This window comes from Pongo abelii, chromosome 6 (assembly GCF_028885655.2).
Source record: "Pongo abelii isolate AG06213 chromosome 6, NHGRI_mPonAbe1-v2.0_pri, whole genome shotgun sequence".
NCBI classification, from domain to species: Eukaryota; Metazoa; Chordata; class Mammalia; order Primates; family Hominidae; genus Pongo; species Pongo abelii.
Genome location: NC_071991.2, coordinates 102,459,788 through 102,477,345, shown reverse-complemented (window position 1 = coordinate 102,477,345; position 17,558 = coordinate 102,459,788). Strand labels below are relative to the sequence as shown.

General features: G+C 45.0%; 1 protein-coding gene across 16 annotated transcripts in view; it reads left to right on the top strand.

Moving 5' to 3' along the window:
* The window catches only part of ATXN7L1 (ataxin 7 like 1), a 266,375-nt gene that overhangs the window by 115,747 nt on the left and 133,070 nt on the right, over positions 1-17,558 (top strand). The gene's annotated exons all lie outside the window — the stretch shown is intronic.

The window sequence follows — 17,558 nt, the reverse complement described above, 5'->3', positions numbered from 1 at the left end:
TAATATATGGAAAAGCATTTTTTTAACTGTAAAACCAGACATAAATATCCTTTGTCATTTTTCCCAGTGCATGGCACACTGAGTCATTAAACATCTATTGGATGGGTGGATAGTTGGATGGATGGACACACAGATTAACAGTTAGGGGGCCAGTATGAGTGACAAGAGGAGAACTTGGCATATGGAAAGCATGATGGAAGCCAGAAAAAGGAGAGACTTCCCAGAAGTAGGAGGAGGCTTGTTGATTCATCCACAGTGTCACATGCAGTAGAGCAGGCAGGAGAATGAGGGGGGAAAATCATTTAACCTGGGTAGAAGGAAATCACTGGTGACCTCCAGCTGATTCCTCCTCAGCCCTTTCATGTTATCTGGGCTTTCAATGACATGCCTTAATTGTAACTTAATCACTTTACTGATTTCTATCTTTGGGGGGGGGGAATCAAATTGATTTGCACATACGGCAAAATTGGTAAGATTACTCCAGCTGCTGCCAGCAGGTGCTGACAAGTGAAGAACTGAATGTCAGAGAATAAGAAAATACACTAAACATTTATTTTAATAAGGCCTAGAAACCTTAGTTATTTAATAAATTGCCATGGATAATTGGTTTCAGTTTCTAGAGTTGTTTCATCTTTAACTCCCTGTGTTCCAGAAGGAATCGTGCTGGATGTGCAGACAGGGCCTTATGGTTTGAGACCCATCTGAGCTATCACACATTTCTCTGAGCATTTTCCTGTGTTTCTGATGACACCCCACTTCCTGCCATCACTCCCAGCATCCACCTGGGGTAGGTCACTCTGACACACACACACACACACACACACACACACACACTCACTCACTATCCAAGCTGCCAGTCTTTTCATTGGCTCCTCCTCCAGCGAGGAGGTTTAAGCCTCACCTCCCTGCTGGGCCCTCATCCAGCTGGTCTGTTTGTGTATGAACCTTGGGAGTGAGTGGCCCGAGCTGGATCTCAGCCCAGCGTTTATCATCTCAGCGCTGACTCCCACAGAAGAAGGAAGACATAATGAATAAATGAAACCCCATGACTGTTTCAACATTCATCAACCCACTACTCCAAACCTGGCTGATAAAATTGGGTGCCTGGATTTAAAAAAAAAAAAAAAAGTAAGAATAAACTAGAGAAAAAGGCCACTAAATAATATTTTTATATAATTTAGTATATTTATTATATATTTAACATTTTCTGTGTAGTAGTTGGTGATGTGTTATATGGGTTTATGGGGAAAGGAGGCAACATGCAAGAAAACTTTAAAATGGTTCAAAGAAAGGATTTGAAGCCTTACCACCCCCGGCCACCCCATGGACCCCCTTCCGCAGGGATGGCTCAAGATGTAAAGACAGAATTGTGCCTGTCTCCATTCTCTTCCCTGTACCTCCCAAATCAAGGGCCTTTTTTACTGTCCTGTGTTCAGATGTTGAGTGTCATCAGCAGAGTGGTTTCCTATGCACTGATACACATCATTTGCTAAGAAGGAAGGCTAAGGCCCTAGTCTATCTACAGATGCCACAGTCCTGATAAGAACCAGCACATTCTACCCTGGGCAGTATAGGGAGGTACAGAGTAAAGACTTCACACACCCACCTGCATTCTGTGGTAGACCCTCGTGGAAAAACTGGGTGGTGGCCAGGGAGGCCTAGGCACAGGCAGGGAAGGGCCCCCTTTCAGAGTGGCATGGCAGGGGGCCACAGAGCTGGAATCTGTCACCACTGATCTGTCCTCCACTGTGCTACCAAAAGAGCAAACCCTAAAACTCTTGAGTCCTTCCAATGTCCATAAATGTGAGGCTAAAATATCCTGCTTCACACTGAAGAGTGTGATGGTTCAGAGCCGGGCTGGGAGCAAGGTTCACTGCTTAGCCAGCCTTGTCTAGCTCCTACTCTGACTGAGTGTAAATCTTCTCATGTGTGGAAAATGGGTATAATCATGCTTCTCAGAGAGGTGGTATGAGGATTAATCACCGTTATGGATGTAACATACTTAGATTGAGCCCAGCCCAGGAGGAGAAGTGAGCTGATGGAAGCACGGAAGGCCCTGATAGGTTTATTCCCCTTGCGAAGTTCTGCTTCCCCTTCACGTATCACTGCTGGGAGCCAGCCCAGCCTGCCCACCAGGAATTTCATTCCACCATAGCTCTTAGAGGCTGAGGTGGGAAACCTCAAGAAGAGAGCAGTCTATGAGGGGTTTTGGAGTAGGGACTCGGAAGAGGGACAAGAATGGAAAAAAGGCTTAGGGAAGAACTGTGGAATTCCTCGTGATGCAGAGAGGGCCTGGAAGAAGAGCATCAGCCAGCTGGGAAGACAAGTACTTAGCCTTGAAACAGAGCAACTGTGTCCCAGGGCCCAGGCAGGGTGAATTCCAAGGAGTATCAAATCTTTCAAAAAGAGCCAGGCATGGTAGCTCACGCCTGTAATCCCAGTACTTTTGGATGCTGAGGCAGGAGGATTGCTTGATCCCAAGAGTTTGAGACCAGCCTGGGCAATATAGTGAGACCCTATCGCTGCAAAAAAAATGTAAAAATTAGCCAGGCGGGGTTATGCATGCCTGCAGCCCAAGCTACTTAGGGGGCTGAGGTGGGAGGATCGCTCCTTGAGCCCAGGAGATGGAGGCTGTAGTGAGCTGTGATTGTGCCACTGCACTCCAGTCTGGGTGACAGAGCGAGACCTGTCTCAAAAAAAAAGAAAAAAATACAGAAAGGTAGACTAGGATGATAACTGGAAAAAAAAAAAAGCTTTTGAATGTCTGCCTTTTTGGTGAAAAAGAATTCAAATTAATTTGGCTTTGAGAATTTTAAATGCACACATCATAATAATTGCATATACCCCAGAGCACTGTAAAATCAGAGTTGGAAATCTCTTACCATCTATACTATAAAACCAAGAACCTAATCTTGCAAGCAGAGTTTTAAAATGCCTGAGCCCAAAGACGATATCAGTCTGCCTGTGAAATTTGCCTCCGTCCTTCTTGTGATTATCTTTTCCCTCCCTATCCCTTTTTGTCCTTACCTTCTCTCTAGTGAATGTGAGCAGAGAGGAGGCCTCACAAACCTGATTTTTTTTTTTTTCAAAAATACAATCCCTAGGAAAACCAAGGAAAGAAATAAGAATAGAGAAGCAGCATGTGCTCATTTAGGCCCTCTGCCTAATTTCTTTTATTCCCCTCTATGTCTTTTTGGCCGCTGTTGTGGCTGTACAACTAATGCTGTGGTGGTTTTGAAGGTAGTGTTGGTAGCCTATTGGGTTTGAAGGGAGCCTTTTATCATATCCATCTTTTGGGAGCTTTTTTCCCCTCTGCAAATCAAAACAGGTATTTAATTCAGACATATTTAATTTTAAGTGCTAAAAAAACTCCTATCTACTAGCATAACACTATTCATTTATTTTGTCCATCATGTAGGTGCCATAGCTCTGGAGCATATAATTTAGGGTTCTGGACTTATTGCAGGTACCTGGAGTTCATTACCGTTAAGTGAATGAGTTCTTTATTAGCCAATATTTGATCAAGCCTTGAAAATACTAATAATTATGTTCATGGGCCTGCCTGCTGAGATTAGAAAATGAAAAAATCTTAAAGCTTGCATTTCTTTCATAAGTAAATAGCCAGATTTAATCTTCCTTTCATCTGTGATTTATATTTATTACATTTGGTGAGCTTGGTTAGTGGTTTAGATTCCTTAGGTTTTTGCTACATCCAGGTTCCTATTATGCAATCATCTTTGATAAAAACTAATGCATACAACCCTGGACCCTAGAGTATAACATGATGCCAAATCCCTTTCCAAATGTGTTTCCTACTAAAGCAAACTATATTGAAAGGCATTAAAGAGAAGCATTCCCTGGTCGCTTCCAATTGGAAATATATGTATTTCTTTTTCATAAATCACATTCACGTTTTTCTCTCTGTCTCATTACCTCTGTTGTGAGCACTCCCTTTGCCCACATGCTCATGAGAAAGTGATTATGGTGGGTTGTGCCCTCCTTAAGAACATGGCTGGCAAACAGAGTTTTTTTTAATGGGTGATTATTTGCATCAAAATGAGTGCATTTGGACATATTGGCATGCATCAAGAGCAAAATCCAGACAGTGAGAAACTGCAGATTGGACAGCAAGAGTCCTCAACAGAAAAATTGTAAGGAAAAGAATGAGGAGGAAATTGGCCACTTAAAATAAGTTTAAAAGGCATGCAAAAAATGGGAGGACTGAAATGCAGCCTCTGACGATACACGCGTGGGCGATGACATCATAAACACACACAAGGACGCAAAGACTGTGGAGCCAGGAGTCTGCTTACTTTTAGAGGGAGGTGGGTGGCTACAAGCAGACCAGACACATGGAGTGGGGTGCTTGGCAAAGTTCTGTGTCTCCACCTGCATGGCGGTTACCTGGATGTTGACCTTCCCGTCCCTCCCAACGCAGAGCATCTCTTTTGTGTGGTGTTCAGTGCCCATGCTTTATTTTACAATACAAAGCTTTTCTTTTAATGAGTCTACTCAGGGTTCACGTAACCAACAGTCTTTCGGGAATTTCACTTTAGGGATTGGGGTCTAATAATAAAATGTGTCTCACTTTTCTCACTAAGAGGGAAATTGAAATTCCAGCTGGAAATTCACCAGTAGGATTGTGGGACAGCTTGGTCAGAAATTAGAGAAAAATTTAAAAAGAGGGCCAGCGGATGGAGCTTTTCTAGGCTCCGGCTACAGAAGACTCCCCTGGTCTTTATTTTTTTCCATGTTCATTTATACAGTGAATTATGTAGTTATCACTTATAGTAATGGAATAAGCCCTTGCAAACTCACCTCCTCTAAACAAAAACAAGGACCCTGATGGCAGCCATATTGCTCCCTGCCTTTCCCCTCCTTACCTTGAGTAATGTTTAAAGAGCACAGAGATTTGCTTAAGGGAACTCATCCCTGCTGCCAGCACCCATTTCCTCTACACCTATTGCCCCTGAAAGTGCCATTCTGAAATGACTAGCCTAGTGGTGTGATTTAGGATGTCCTCTAACATCCCTCCAGCTGGGCTATTATTTCTTTAAGGTTTTTTTCCCTATTAAATTCAGTTCTTCTAGAGAAGGAAACACCTTCATATGAATGAGTTAGGTGAGAGTTCGAAAAGAGGGTAAAACCGTAAAGAGTATGACTCTGGAAACCGGAGATGGGGGCACAGGAAGGAAGACCCAAAAAAGAGGTTGCTGGGAGTTTTGCCTTTTCTTTTTTTCCTTGTTGGACCTGGCCTAAACTTGTCGATATTTTTCAGCTTAAATCTGGAATCCCACTAAAACACAACATTTATGTCTGTCCCCAGGGCTGGATGGTACTCGCACGACTTAGTGCATAGGCTTGAGTCCAAACATGTTTGGGAAGAAACAGGCCAGATTCCACTTCATGAGGGCAGGGACCTTACCTGGTTTTGCTTACCATTCAATTCTCAATTCTTGGCACAGTGCTTGGCACATAGTAGGTGCTCAGTGAACATCTGATTTAGAAAATGAACCAATAGACTGAGTATGGTGGCTCACGCCAGTAATCCCAGAACTTTGGGAGGCCACGGGGAGAGGAGTGCTTGAAGCCAGGAATTCAAGACCAGCCTGGCCAACATAGTGAGATCCTGTCTCTACAAAAAAATTTAAAATATGCTGGGTGCAGTGGCTTATGCCTATAGTCCCAGCTACTCAGCAGGCTGAGGTGGGAGGGTCACTTGAGCCCAGGAATTTGAGACTGCGATGAGCTATGGAAGGCAGCTGTGCTCACCACTATACTACTAATGCTGCACGATGTAGACCACGGTGAGCTATGATCACACCACTTTACTCCAGCCTGGGCAACAGAGTGAGACTCTGTCTCTTAAAAAAAAAAAAAAAAGAAAAAGAAAGAAAGAAAGAAAGAAAAGAACAAATAAACAAGGGACCAGACTAACAAACAGCTTGAAGCAAAAGAGATAGTGCAGAGATCTTCCAACATGGGCAGTGAGAAAGTGTCTGTGGTCTCTCCAGGGGCTGCCACGGATGTCCTTCCTCCTCCTCCACTCCTGAGTGTTTTCCCATCTGAAGCCCAGGGTCGACCACCAGTGCTCTGTGCCTGCCTATCCTCAACAGGAAAATCAACCAGTATAGAGTTCTTGAGACGTAAGAGCTCTTACCACAGTCTATCCCTCTTGCACAGCACATTTTGGGTCATAGAAGTATTTTCCCACAGATGGTCTAATTTGTGCTACACAATACTCCCATGCAGTGGGTAATTCCCACCTTACAGAGAGGAAACTGAGACCGAGAAGGATTAAAATGGCTTTTAGGGGGGCAGAGCTGTAACTGGATCTCAGAACTTTGGATCCTTACAACCCACATTCTTTCTACTGCACTGTCCCAGGCACTAATGCAGACAGAAAGCCTCATCAGGATTCAGACCTGCCCTCAAGAAGCTGAAAATATGATTCTGAAAGAGAAAACTCCCATAAATAGTGAACATACCAATAAACGTAGAGCAGCACTGCCTGATCCTTTCCCAGTTTTACTCCTCAAGGATGCTCTGAAAGATGAGTTAGCTGTTGCTTTTTCTTAGAAGGGTTCTTTCTATGTAAACTTATTTCCAGAGTGTAGAATGGATGGTTCAGCCTGTCTTCAGCTGTCTGCTGTAATGGAGAGGAGAGGGAGAGCATAAATAATAAAAACCCAAAGTTAATCCCAAAGATCCCATTTTAGTCACCTGTGTCAATCTCACACTTCAGCAGACCTCATTAGAAATAACCACATCATAGATTGGAAAAAGAAAGCAAAATATCTAAATAAAAATCCATCTATAAACTAGATAATCTTCACCTTATACCAGTGTCGTCTATAACAGAGTTAAAACTACTAACACAGAATGTCCGTGCTTTTGGACTTTTTTCCTCCCAGACTGTATCATGTGTATTCTCTCATTTGATGTTCTCAATTATCCTGTGCAGGAGTTAGGGCTGATATTGAGGTTTAGAAAATTTAAGTGACTTGTGCAAACCCCAGTGGCCACTTAGTTGCAGAGCTGCAACTTGCACCAGAGCTCTTTCCAGCCCCCAACTCTTTTCCCACTTCTACAACCATCCCTATCTCCTTCAGTGGCTTCTCCTTCAGCCGTCCTTGAGAAAGAATCAGCAGCAGCAGCTCAGCCACCTGTGAGTCTGCAGCACTGGCTCTCACCAGCTCTGTGGCTCACATCACAGTGGTTAAGTGTTCACTGACCACTTGGCTGTGTTACACTCATTTAATTAGTCTTTGTCACAGAGGAAAAGATGCTTTATTTAGAAGCCTAATAGTGAAAACTTCTGAGTCTTCAATTCACTATGAGCTTGGTGGCATTTGGATGACCTTGGGGTCTCCTAGCTGTGCTCTTAATCCACTTTGTACCAGGAGGATAAACAAGGGAGGGCTTTGTTCAGGGTGCAGCCACTGTGTTGAGGACTACAGGAAGATTGTAGCTGGGTTAGCTGAGAGAAGACAGACAGGAGGAAGGCAAGATAATGAGAAAAGCCACATTTTAGGACCTTAGGAAAAATAACCAGACTTTTTTATGCTCTTCTTGCGATGAAAAAAGTGTAGAATTTATCTTCTTGGGACCTGGGTTGGGGCAGTCTCAAAGTTCACATCCACGTGTCAGTTGACAGCCAGTACTTCTCAGCCTCAGCTACATGTTTGAGCCACCTGGGAAGCTAACACTCTGCATGATTCCAGTGGTAGCCAAGCATGGGAATGATAGTCAGAGGGTGGTGTGGTGGCTGTCACGCATCCTAGACTAGGGTGAACTACATTTCCTAGAATTCCCTGTCCTGTGAGTTTCTAATTGGGATGGAGCCCAAGAGAAATTCTTGGGAAATTCCAAGGATGGAAAGGCAGCAGCACTTTGCAATACATACGTTGTCACTCATTTGCCAGCCGGGCCTGCAACTGCTCCACCTTCTGGATCCTCCTTCAGCTTCTCTGACTCCTGGGCCAGGTGTGTGCATTTAGCTCCATGCTGAAGAGCTGCAGCTTCTGCAGGACATTTGTACCATCGAGGTCAAAAGCAACAAGAAGTGACATGAGTTTCAGTCCATCTTCATGTGGTTCCAGTTAAGGCCTGTGAATTCCCGATTGTTCTCCCCAACTGCCTGTCCTGTGAACCTCACATACTCACATCAGATGCAAAAACAACCACCTTGTAGAAGCTGCCTAACCAGCTCTTACTATTGCAAAAGGTCAATACCTGAAATAAATTCATGTAAATGCTGATAGATATGTCTGTACTGTATTCATCCTTGTGTTCTGCTTCTTCCCTTGGGCCCTGATATGGGTGGTTTTCAAGATTATGGTTGTTCGAAGGATTGCTATCTACCGAAGGAGGCCCAGTATAAGAAAGAGATTCAAGTGATTTTGATCTATGGAAAGGCAGAGCTGACAGCTCCCTGTCTCTGCCCCCACATCCCCAGGGGGACACCTGAGGGGCACCCTTTGAAAATCCTTGGTAGATGAGTAGTCTTCAAGTCTAGTGGTAAATGGGAGGCCCCTGAGGAGAATCTTAAAAATGCAAATTCCTGGGTTTACCTCAGATCCAGAAATCCGGATATCAAATGACCAATCTGAAGGTGAGACTTTTTTTTTTCTTTGAGACAGGATCTCACTCTGTTGCCCAGGCTGGTGTGCAATGGCAAGATCACAGCTCACTGCAGCTTCGACTTCCTGGGCTTATTCAATCCTCCCACCTCAGCCTCCCAAGTAGCTGGAACTACAGACATGAACCACCATGGCCAGCTAATTTTTTTTTGTATTTTTAGTAGAGATGGGGGTTTCCCCATGTTGCCCAGGCTGGTCTCAAACTCCAGAACACAAATGATTCACCCGTTAGGCATGAGCCACTACACCCCAGCCTTTCTGGGGTGCTGGGAATGTCATTTCTGATCCAGATGTTGGTTACCTGGGGATTTTGTTTGTGAATAGGCATCCAGAGGCACATGTGTGATTTGTGCATTTTCCTAAATGCGTAACTCCATTGAGAGTTTTATAACACTCCCACCTCCCTCCCACCTTCCCATCCATCCCTTCCCATGGAGTATGGAGTAATCCCATACTCCAGTGACTGGCCAAAGCTGAAAGCCACTAGACTGCATGATTCCTTAGACACCCTTCCTGGCAAAGTAAAACACAGAGAAGAGAAATAGAAAAATGTTCAGCAATTGGGGAGTAGTTAAGTCAAGATACATTCATCATTCTAATGATATAATCCTATGCCATTATTACAGCATTGAAGGAAAAAAAAAAACAGTGAGGCAGCCAGTCAACTTGAAGCAACGAAAGTGGGTTGCAGGAGGTATGAGAGAAGCCAGTTTGAAAATCACATTGGAACCAGATCATGGAAGGCTTTGAATGCAAACTGAGGAAAAGGAAAAGCCACTTGCCAAAGGAGCGATTGATAAAAGTAACTTTTTTTTTTTTTTTTTTTTGAGACAGAGTCTTGCTCTGTCGCCCAGGCTGGAGTCCAATGGCACAATCTCGACTCACTGCAACCTCTACCTCCCGGGTTCAAGTGATTTTCCTGTCTCAGCCTCCCGAGTAGCTGGGATTATAGGTGCCTGCCACCATGCCCAGCTAATTTTTGTATTTTTTAGTAGAGACGGGGTTTCACCATGTTGGTCAGGCTGGTCTTGAACGCCTGACCTCAGGTGATCCACCAGCCTCTGCCTCCCAAAGTGCTGGGATTGGTGGCTCACACCTGTAATCCCAACACTTTGAGAGGCCAAGGAGGGAGTTCAAAACCAGCCTAGGCAACATAGCAAGACCTTGTCTCTACAAAACAATCAAAAATTAGCTGGGTGTGGTGACACATGCCTGTAGTCCTAGCTACTCAAGAAACTGAGGCGGGAGGATCACTTGAGCCAGGAGGTCAAGGCTGCAGTGAGCTGAGATCTCAGCAGTGCACTCAGCCCGGGCAATAGAGTGAGATCCTGTCTCAAAAAAAAAAAAAAGAGCAATTATAAATCTAAAATTATATTATCCATCATACTTAACTGCTCACAAAGTATGTTGTTTGAAACGCAAACTGTTAACAATGAGCAGGCCCTGGGGCTGCAAACAGGGACTTACCCTTCCTTGGAAGTCAAGACAGACTTTTCAATCTCAGCTTCTTTCTAAAGTGCCTGCAGTCTACACATGGTTCAAAGTGCATTTAAATGAGTGGAAAGAAAAACGTCAATCCCAAGTTCTCCCATTTTGAAGACCTCATAGGTTCCTGTGGGGTACAGCTGTTAAAGGCAAATTTAAGATTTTAGGTGTATCGTGCAGGTGCATGGTGCAGGAAGAACCTTCACAGACTAGTCCAGTTTTAGGCAGTTAGTGCCCAGAATACAGCCAACAGTGATCCTCAACAGTGGGTTTGGACCTGGGGGAGAAGGAAGCAGGGGTGACAACAGACAATTGTGTTGATTTACAGTCAACTCTGAAGCTTTTTGAAATAAAGAAGTGGAGACCCTACCTGAGACCTGCCAAGTCAGAAGCCCCACAAGTGATCTGGTGCTGCCCAGATGAAATCCATCAGCCTAATGCTGTCTACTACTTTCTTTAATATCCAAGGATATGAAAGATATTAATCCAGGGATATTAAGGGATACAACCTCTCACTCTTTTTTTTTTTTTTTTTTTTTGAGACAGAGTCTCACTCTGTTGCCCAGGCTGGAGGGCAGTGGCTCAATCTCACCTCACTGCAACCTCTGCCTCCTGGGTTCAAGTGATTCTTGTGTGTCCCATACAACCTCTCTTAGTGGCCCCTTTTCTCAGGGTGGCAACTGTGTGTACCTCCTGCCCCTATCTCCACCCCCAAATGACAACTCCGAAGACTAGAACTCTTGAGCTTTCAAAATAAAGGTAGAATTAGACTTAAAATCATTGGTTAAGGACTAAAGATATTGTCAAACTTCTTTTGAAAAGCCCACTTTCTTTCTCATTCTTGTTTGACTTGCAGCATGATGATTTTACCCTTCCTTACTCTCCTGTACTGTAACTATACCCTAAACTCTATTTTGGGGACTATCCAGAGAAAATTCTTTAATCCTGCAAGGAATTTCCTCTGAAACCCAAAACACTTCCAAACATTTCTCCACCAACCCCTTGGCCTGTGCAGACAGAATCTAAACTCATATTAACATTAGTCTCAGTCTAAAATCATCAACAAGACAAATCTAATAAGGAAAACAGTAAGGTGGGGCATTCCAAAGTGAGGGGCGAATTCCTGTGCACCCAAGCTGTTCCCTTCCTTCTCCTCATGCAGATAATTTAGAATGGTGCCCAAGCATCATCTCTCCCACTCCTCACATTCCTCCCCAGCAGAGGGCCTTTCCGCAAACATTCTGAAAGCTCTTTTCATTTGCAGTTTTTTCTTACTAACGTTTTTCAGGAAAGGAAATTTTACTTTAGTGTGCCCTGCTGCCTCATGAGACCACCTGACGATCTCCTTATCTCCGGGGTGGGCCCGGCTCTAGAGACACAGGCAGCCCTGTCCACACCTGGCGCTGAGTGCTGTTTTGCTCAGCTCCCCAGAGAGTTTCAAGTGGCAGAGGTACACAGTGCAAAAGCCCCAAGCCTCAGGCCTGAGGGAGAAGACTCTGGAAGCAGGAGGGTGAGCCTCGGCTTTCTAGCTCAGTCATACCCAGGCCCAGGTAACCAGGGGGACACCTAGCTGTGTCACTGGCAGGAGGATTCCTGCAACATTGGTGCTGGGTCTGCAGAGATCTCACGAGGGCATAGCGTAGGACCTGTCCATTTGTGTGGTCCAACAGGTAACATCCAATCAAATGGAACTACAGAGCCATGCAGCTGGAGAGACATCTCAAAGATGGTCGGATCTAACCTCCCCAACCCTTTATTGCAGTAGAGCAACTCGAGGCCTGCTGAGACCAGACAGGCAACCCAGCCAGAGTCTTACAAGTAGAGAAGAGCTGGACCACTCTCCTAGGCATTCCAGGTCCAGCATCCCACTGCTGCCCTTTGTCCCTTGTCACAAATGCAGACTAAGTCTGCTCTGAATATGTCTTCCCATAATCATTTTATTAGAGCTGGGTGTTGTGTGTGCAAAAATCATGCTCAGTGTGTTTTTCCTTTGCTCTTACACCACAACAATCATCAACAGAAGACTTCTTTTTTTTTTTTGAGATGGAGTTTTGCTCGCTACCCAGGCTGGAGTGCAACTGCACGATCTCAGCTCACCGCAACCTCCACCTCCCAGGTTCAAGCAATTCTCCTGCCTCAGCCTCCTCAGTAGCTGGGATTACAGGCATGTGTCACCACACCTGGCTAATTTTGTATTTTTAGTAGAGACGGAGTTTCTCCATGTTGGTCAGGTTGGTCTTGAACTCCCGACCTCAGGTGATCCGCCCACCTCAGCCTCCCAAAGTGCTGGGATTACAGGTGTGAGCCACCACACCCAGCCAACAGAAGATTTCTGAGACCAAACATGTTGGAGTTTTTCCCACCACCAAGCAAGCAATCACTTCCACAGTGGACACCAGCTGGATGTCCTTTAATTCAATTCTGACACTATCTACCTAGACATCACATCAGATCCCATAGGGTGAGGGCTCAGTCCCCAAGACTCAGTCCCCCCACTGTCCCACCAGTTGCAGGTCTGGGCCTCCAGAATTTCTGGCCTACTGGCTTCAAGTTGGGACTCTTACAACACCCTCTTTGGGTTCAATTAATTTGCCAGAGTGGCTCACAGAACTCAGGGAAACACATTTACTGGTTTATTATAAAGGATATCTTAAAGGATACAAATAAACTGCCAGATGAAGAGATACATAAGGCAAGATCTGGGAGGGTCCTGAGTACAATAATTTCTGTCCCTATGGAGCTGGAGTGTGCCACCCTGCCCTGGAAGTGAGTTCCTCTTAATCTTTCTGTAAGCATCCACGTGTTCAGCTATCCAGAAGTTCTCTAAACCCTTTTGGGTTTATATGGAGGCTTCATTATGTAGGCATGATTGATTAAACCACTGGCCATTGGTGATGAACTCAACCCTCAGCCTCTCTCCCCTCCCAGAGGCTGGGGGGCGGAGCTGAAAGTCCCAGCCCTCTAATCCTGCCTTGGTCTTTCTGGTGAACAGCCCCCATCCTGAAGCTACCTACCCGCTGCCGTCAGTCAACTCATTAGCATGCAAAAGACATCATTTTGGCGCTTCTAAGGATTTTAAGAATTGAATGCCAAAAAATGGGTTGAAGACCAAATATATAGTTCACAATATCACAGGGGCAAATATGTTTTTCTGTTTTTAATTCATTGGACAGATAGTGCATGTATCTACTACAAAATTCAAAAAATCACCACAGGGTATACAATGAAAAGTCTCCCTCCTACTCCTGCCCGCAGTTACCCATTCACCATCGCAGAAGGCAAGACTGTTCCGTCCTCCCAAAGATAAGCAAGTATACATGTGTATATTTTTCTTTTTTAAAATAAATGAGTATGCATTTTATACATCATTCTGCTCCTTGCTTTTTGACTTAATAATGCATTCATTTATTAATCTAGTAAATACAGTACTAATGAGATCCTATTGCGTGCCAAGCAGTGGCTGGGATTCACAGAGAACCACATAGATTCCCTGTGTCTAGAAACTTCCTGGGGGATATAATAGTAAACAAAGAAGTGTATGATGTCAGGTGAAGAAAAGTCAGTGCAGGAAGGGCAGAGTGCTCTTTTGCACAAGGTAATCAGGGAGTGCAGTCAGTGAGAGGGTCTTGTAGATACTCGGCCAAAGGACTCTAGGCAGAGAGGGCACCAGGGGAGAGACGCTGAAGCTGGGGGCATGCCAGGTTCTCATGCCCCTGGGACAACACAGGGATGAGATGCCTGAAGTGTCAAGGAGTGAAGAATGCGAGAAAAGAGATTGACTGCTCAGGGAGGGATCCAGTCAGGTAAATCCTTCTAAGGATGCAGATTTTATTCTAAGTGACACAGAAGCCTTTGGATGGTTCTGAGCCAGAGAGAGACATGCTCACTGCGGTTGTTGGGTGGGCAATACAGTGTAGACACAGGAAGGGTGGGAACAGGACACCGTCACAAGGTGCTTGTAAAAGTCCAGCTGAGCAGTCCTGGTGGCCTGTATCAGATTGGTGGTGGCGGCACTGAGGAAAAGCCAGATTCTGAATATGTTTGGAAAATAGGGCCCACGTGATTTGCTAGGATGTGGAGGGTGAGAGAACAACAGGAGGTTAGATGAGCCTGAGGTTTTGGCCTGAACCACTGGGGGAATGGTCCACTGAACCTGAGACAGGGAAAAGCAGGGGAAGGGAGAAATCTAACCTTTGGTTTGGGACATGTTATGTTAGAGGTGCTGAGTCAATGTTCAAGAACTGGCAGTTGGATATAGGAGTGTGGACCTCAGGTGGAGGTCAGGGTTAGAGAGACAAATTTGAGGCCCATTCACACATAGGTGTTACCTAGATCCCTGGGAACAGATGGGATTAGAGCAGCTTCCTGACATTTTTCACATCATGGCTCCACTCCGGGTAAACAGAGAGAAAGACTGGGACTCCAGGGCCTCCTGCCCCTCCCAACAGGCCCAGCATCATCCCAAAGGCCAAGGGGATCAGTTGCACCTGCCACTCCTTTGCAGCTTCTTGCATTGCGTGGCCATGCAGTGTGAAGTAGGGGAAAGAGCCCCTAGAACACAGGGCAGCTCAGGAACTGGTCAGCTAGGTGACAACAGCCGTGGACCCCTCTCAGCCTGGTTGCAGCACCCCGAAGTTTCAAATTATGTGGTCTCTGAGGAGCCTTCCTTCCAGCTGTAATGTTATTGGCCTGTAAGTCAAGTGGTATGAGGCGTACAAAAGGAATTCCCGTACATGGCCCACATGAAAAAATACATTACAAGGATGTTAAAAGAGAAAGAGGAAAGAGTGTAATCAATTGTGGAGTGCTTTTCTGGGGAGAGGAAGTTAATTCCAAACTTACCGAAAAGTTGCAAAAACTGTCCACCCCCTCCCCTATATATATGTGTATCTATACAGATTGGTTTTTTAATATATATTTATATTTTTAATTTTTTCCTGACCCATTTGAAAGTAAGTTGCAAAACTGTATCCCTTCACCCCTTAGTATTTCAACATGTATTTTCTAAAAGCAAAGATATTCTCTTACATAACCAGAGTACAATTATCAGGAAACTAACATCATTGATTAAAGCTTATTCAAATTTTGCCAGTTATCCCTTAGAGCAAAAAATAGTTGTCGGCCGGGCACAGTGGCTCACGCCTGTAATCCCAGCACTTTGGGAGGCTAAGGCAGATGGATCACCTGAGGTCAGGAGTTCAAGACCAGCCTGGTCAACATGGTGAAACCCCATCTCTACTAAAAATACAAGAATTAGCTGGGCGTGGTGGTGGGCGCCTGTAATCCTAGCTACTCAGGAGGCTGAGGCAGGAGAATCGCTTGAACCCAGGAGGCAGAGGTTGCAGTGAGCTGAGATTGTGCCACTGCCCTCCAGCTTGGGTGACAGAGGGAGACTCCATCTAAAAAAAAAAAAAAAAAAAAAGTAAAAAAAAGAGTTTTAATCCTGGAGTACATATTGCATTTAGTCGTTGTGTCTCTTCAGTCTCTGTCATTCATGGCCTTCATGTTTTTAAAGATTACAAGTTTTGGATTTGGTTTACCTGGTGATTCCTTGTGATTGGATTCAGATTTTACATTTGGGGGTGGAAGGCTTTTTTAGGGGGGTAAGATCTAAGTCTGGCAAGTTGGGATGAACCCAGAGGGAGATCAGGACAGTGCTGCTGACACATGGAGAACAAGCCCTTTGGGTGGGGACTGGGCAGCTCAGAAAACTGAATATTCCCCTAAAAAGAGAATATTCCCCTGGTGTGGGCACAGAGCATGTTAAATATACTCTAAACTCTTGGGCAAGATAAGGGACTCTCTCCCTAGTGGATTTAGTCTCCCAGGTTATTCTGAATCTATCTAATAGATCATTGCTTCTGTATAGGGATGTGTTGTCTCATTTAATCCTTTGGTGACTTGAAGGTGATGACGTTTCTGTTGTTTTGCAAATGGGAAAACTGAGGCACAAGGAGCACAGCCATTTAGAGACAGAACTGGGCATTGAACCAGACCTCAGCCTTCAAGCTCACGCTGCAACGTGCTGTTTCAAACCCATTAAAGGGTTTTCTCTGCAATCAGTCCTTGCTTTGCTTTGCTCAAAACAAGACTTAAATAAAGACGCCAGCTCCATTTTCCACTCATGTCAGTGATTGATACTTGATTAATGTTCAGGATTGCTGTCATCTAGAGCATAATTTTCGCAGATGCAAAGACCAATTTTGTTGTTACTGAGGCGGAAAGATCTATTTCCTCATAAGTTAGCAAGCAGATTTGGAGGGAAGCATGAACCACAGGGTGTCTTGCTGACTGATTCTGAAAGGAAGCTGTGCCACATTTGGCATTGTTAGCATTTATGGCTGGTGGGTCAGAAGGTCCAAGTACATGAGTGTGGCCACCTCCTAGGCTGCTGCAGTGCAGCTATGTAACATTCAGCATAGCCACGGACTTCTAATGCGATCATATCTGCTTTCTCAGTGTCGCCCTGAGTGGCACAGGGAACCTTGGAGAGCTCCCTTCCTTGACTTTCCAGAGGTGACAGTGATTGTTAGAGTCCTGTAACCTGCCTCCTTACCCAACCGAGAATTCTCCTGAAGAAGACTTGCTGCTTGTCAGAAACAGTGAGCCAGCCGGCAGCCTCCCTGGGACTCTTATTCAGGGGCAGCCGAAGGAGTACTGGGTTCCAATCCAGCTTCCTGCCACACACTGCCTAACCGCTCTCAGCTGTTGGCAATAGGAGCAATGTGCTGAGTACCTGGCCCCAGTTCTTGGCACAGATATGTAATCATTCTTGGTTTTTCTTCTTCTCCTTTATTTTCTGTCTGTTATTTGCCTCCGTGTGGATTCCCTGTACCTCTTCCCCTTCTCTGACTCCCTCAGTAAAATCAAGAGTTATTTTATACCAAAATATAAATAAATTACAGAAGCTGGGAGGCCAGATCTGACAGCTCCTACTCATCTCTGACCAGGAGAGGAAAAGACCCTTCAAATTCTAGTTTGAAAAGCAATGAGCTTGACCTTCAGAAGTTGGACTGCCCACAAAGCATCACTTCCTAATTTTGGCTGGGGAGATAAGGACTGGAAGTTGGGGAGGGCATAAGCACATTGAGAGGGGGAGAGGTGAGTCGTGGGATGCTGGAAGATACTCGTCAAGGGAAGCTATAGGGATCCCTAGCCAGTGACCTGTTTTGGAGGAGGGCCCAGGCTGTGCGTATGTGTTTGGGAAGTGGGGGTAATGGCTGGCCATCTTATGTTTAAAATTAAAATAGTTTCCCTGGAAGTATGAATGTGGAAGATAAACAGTCTGCAAGCTTAGATAAATGGTTGTGCATGTAAAATGGATTAATAATGTCAGTGTTTGGAAAGTGCCTGCCCAGAGTAAGCCCTCAGCATGTGGTAGCCATTTTTGTAGTGTAGAAGGACACAGACTCTGGAAACAAATTGCCTGCA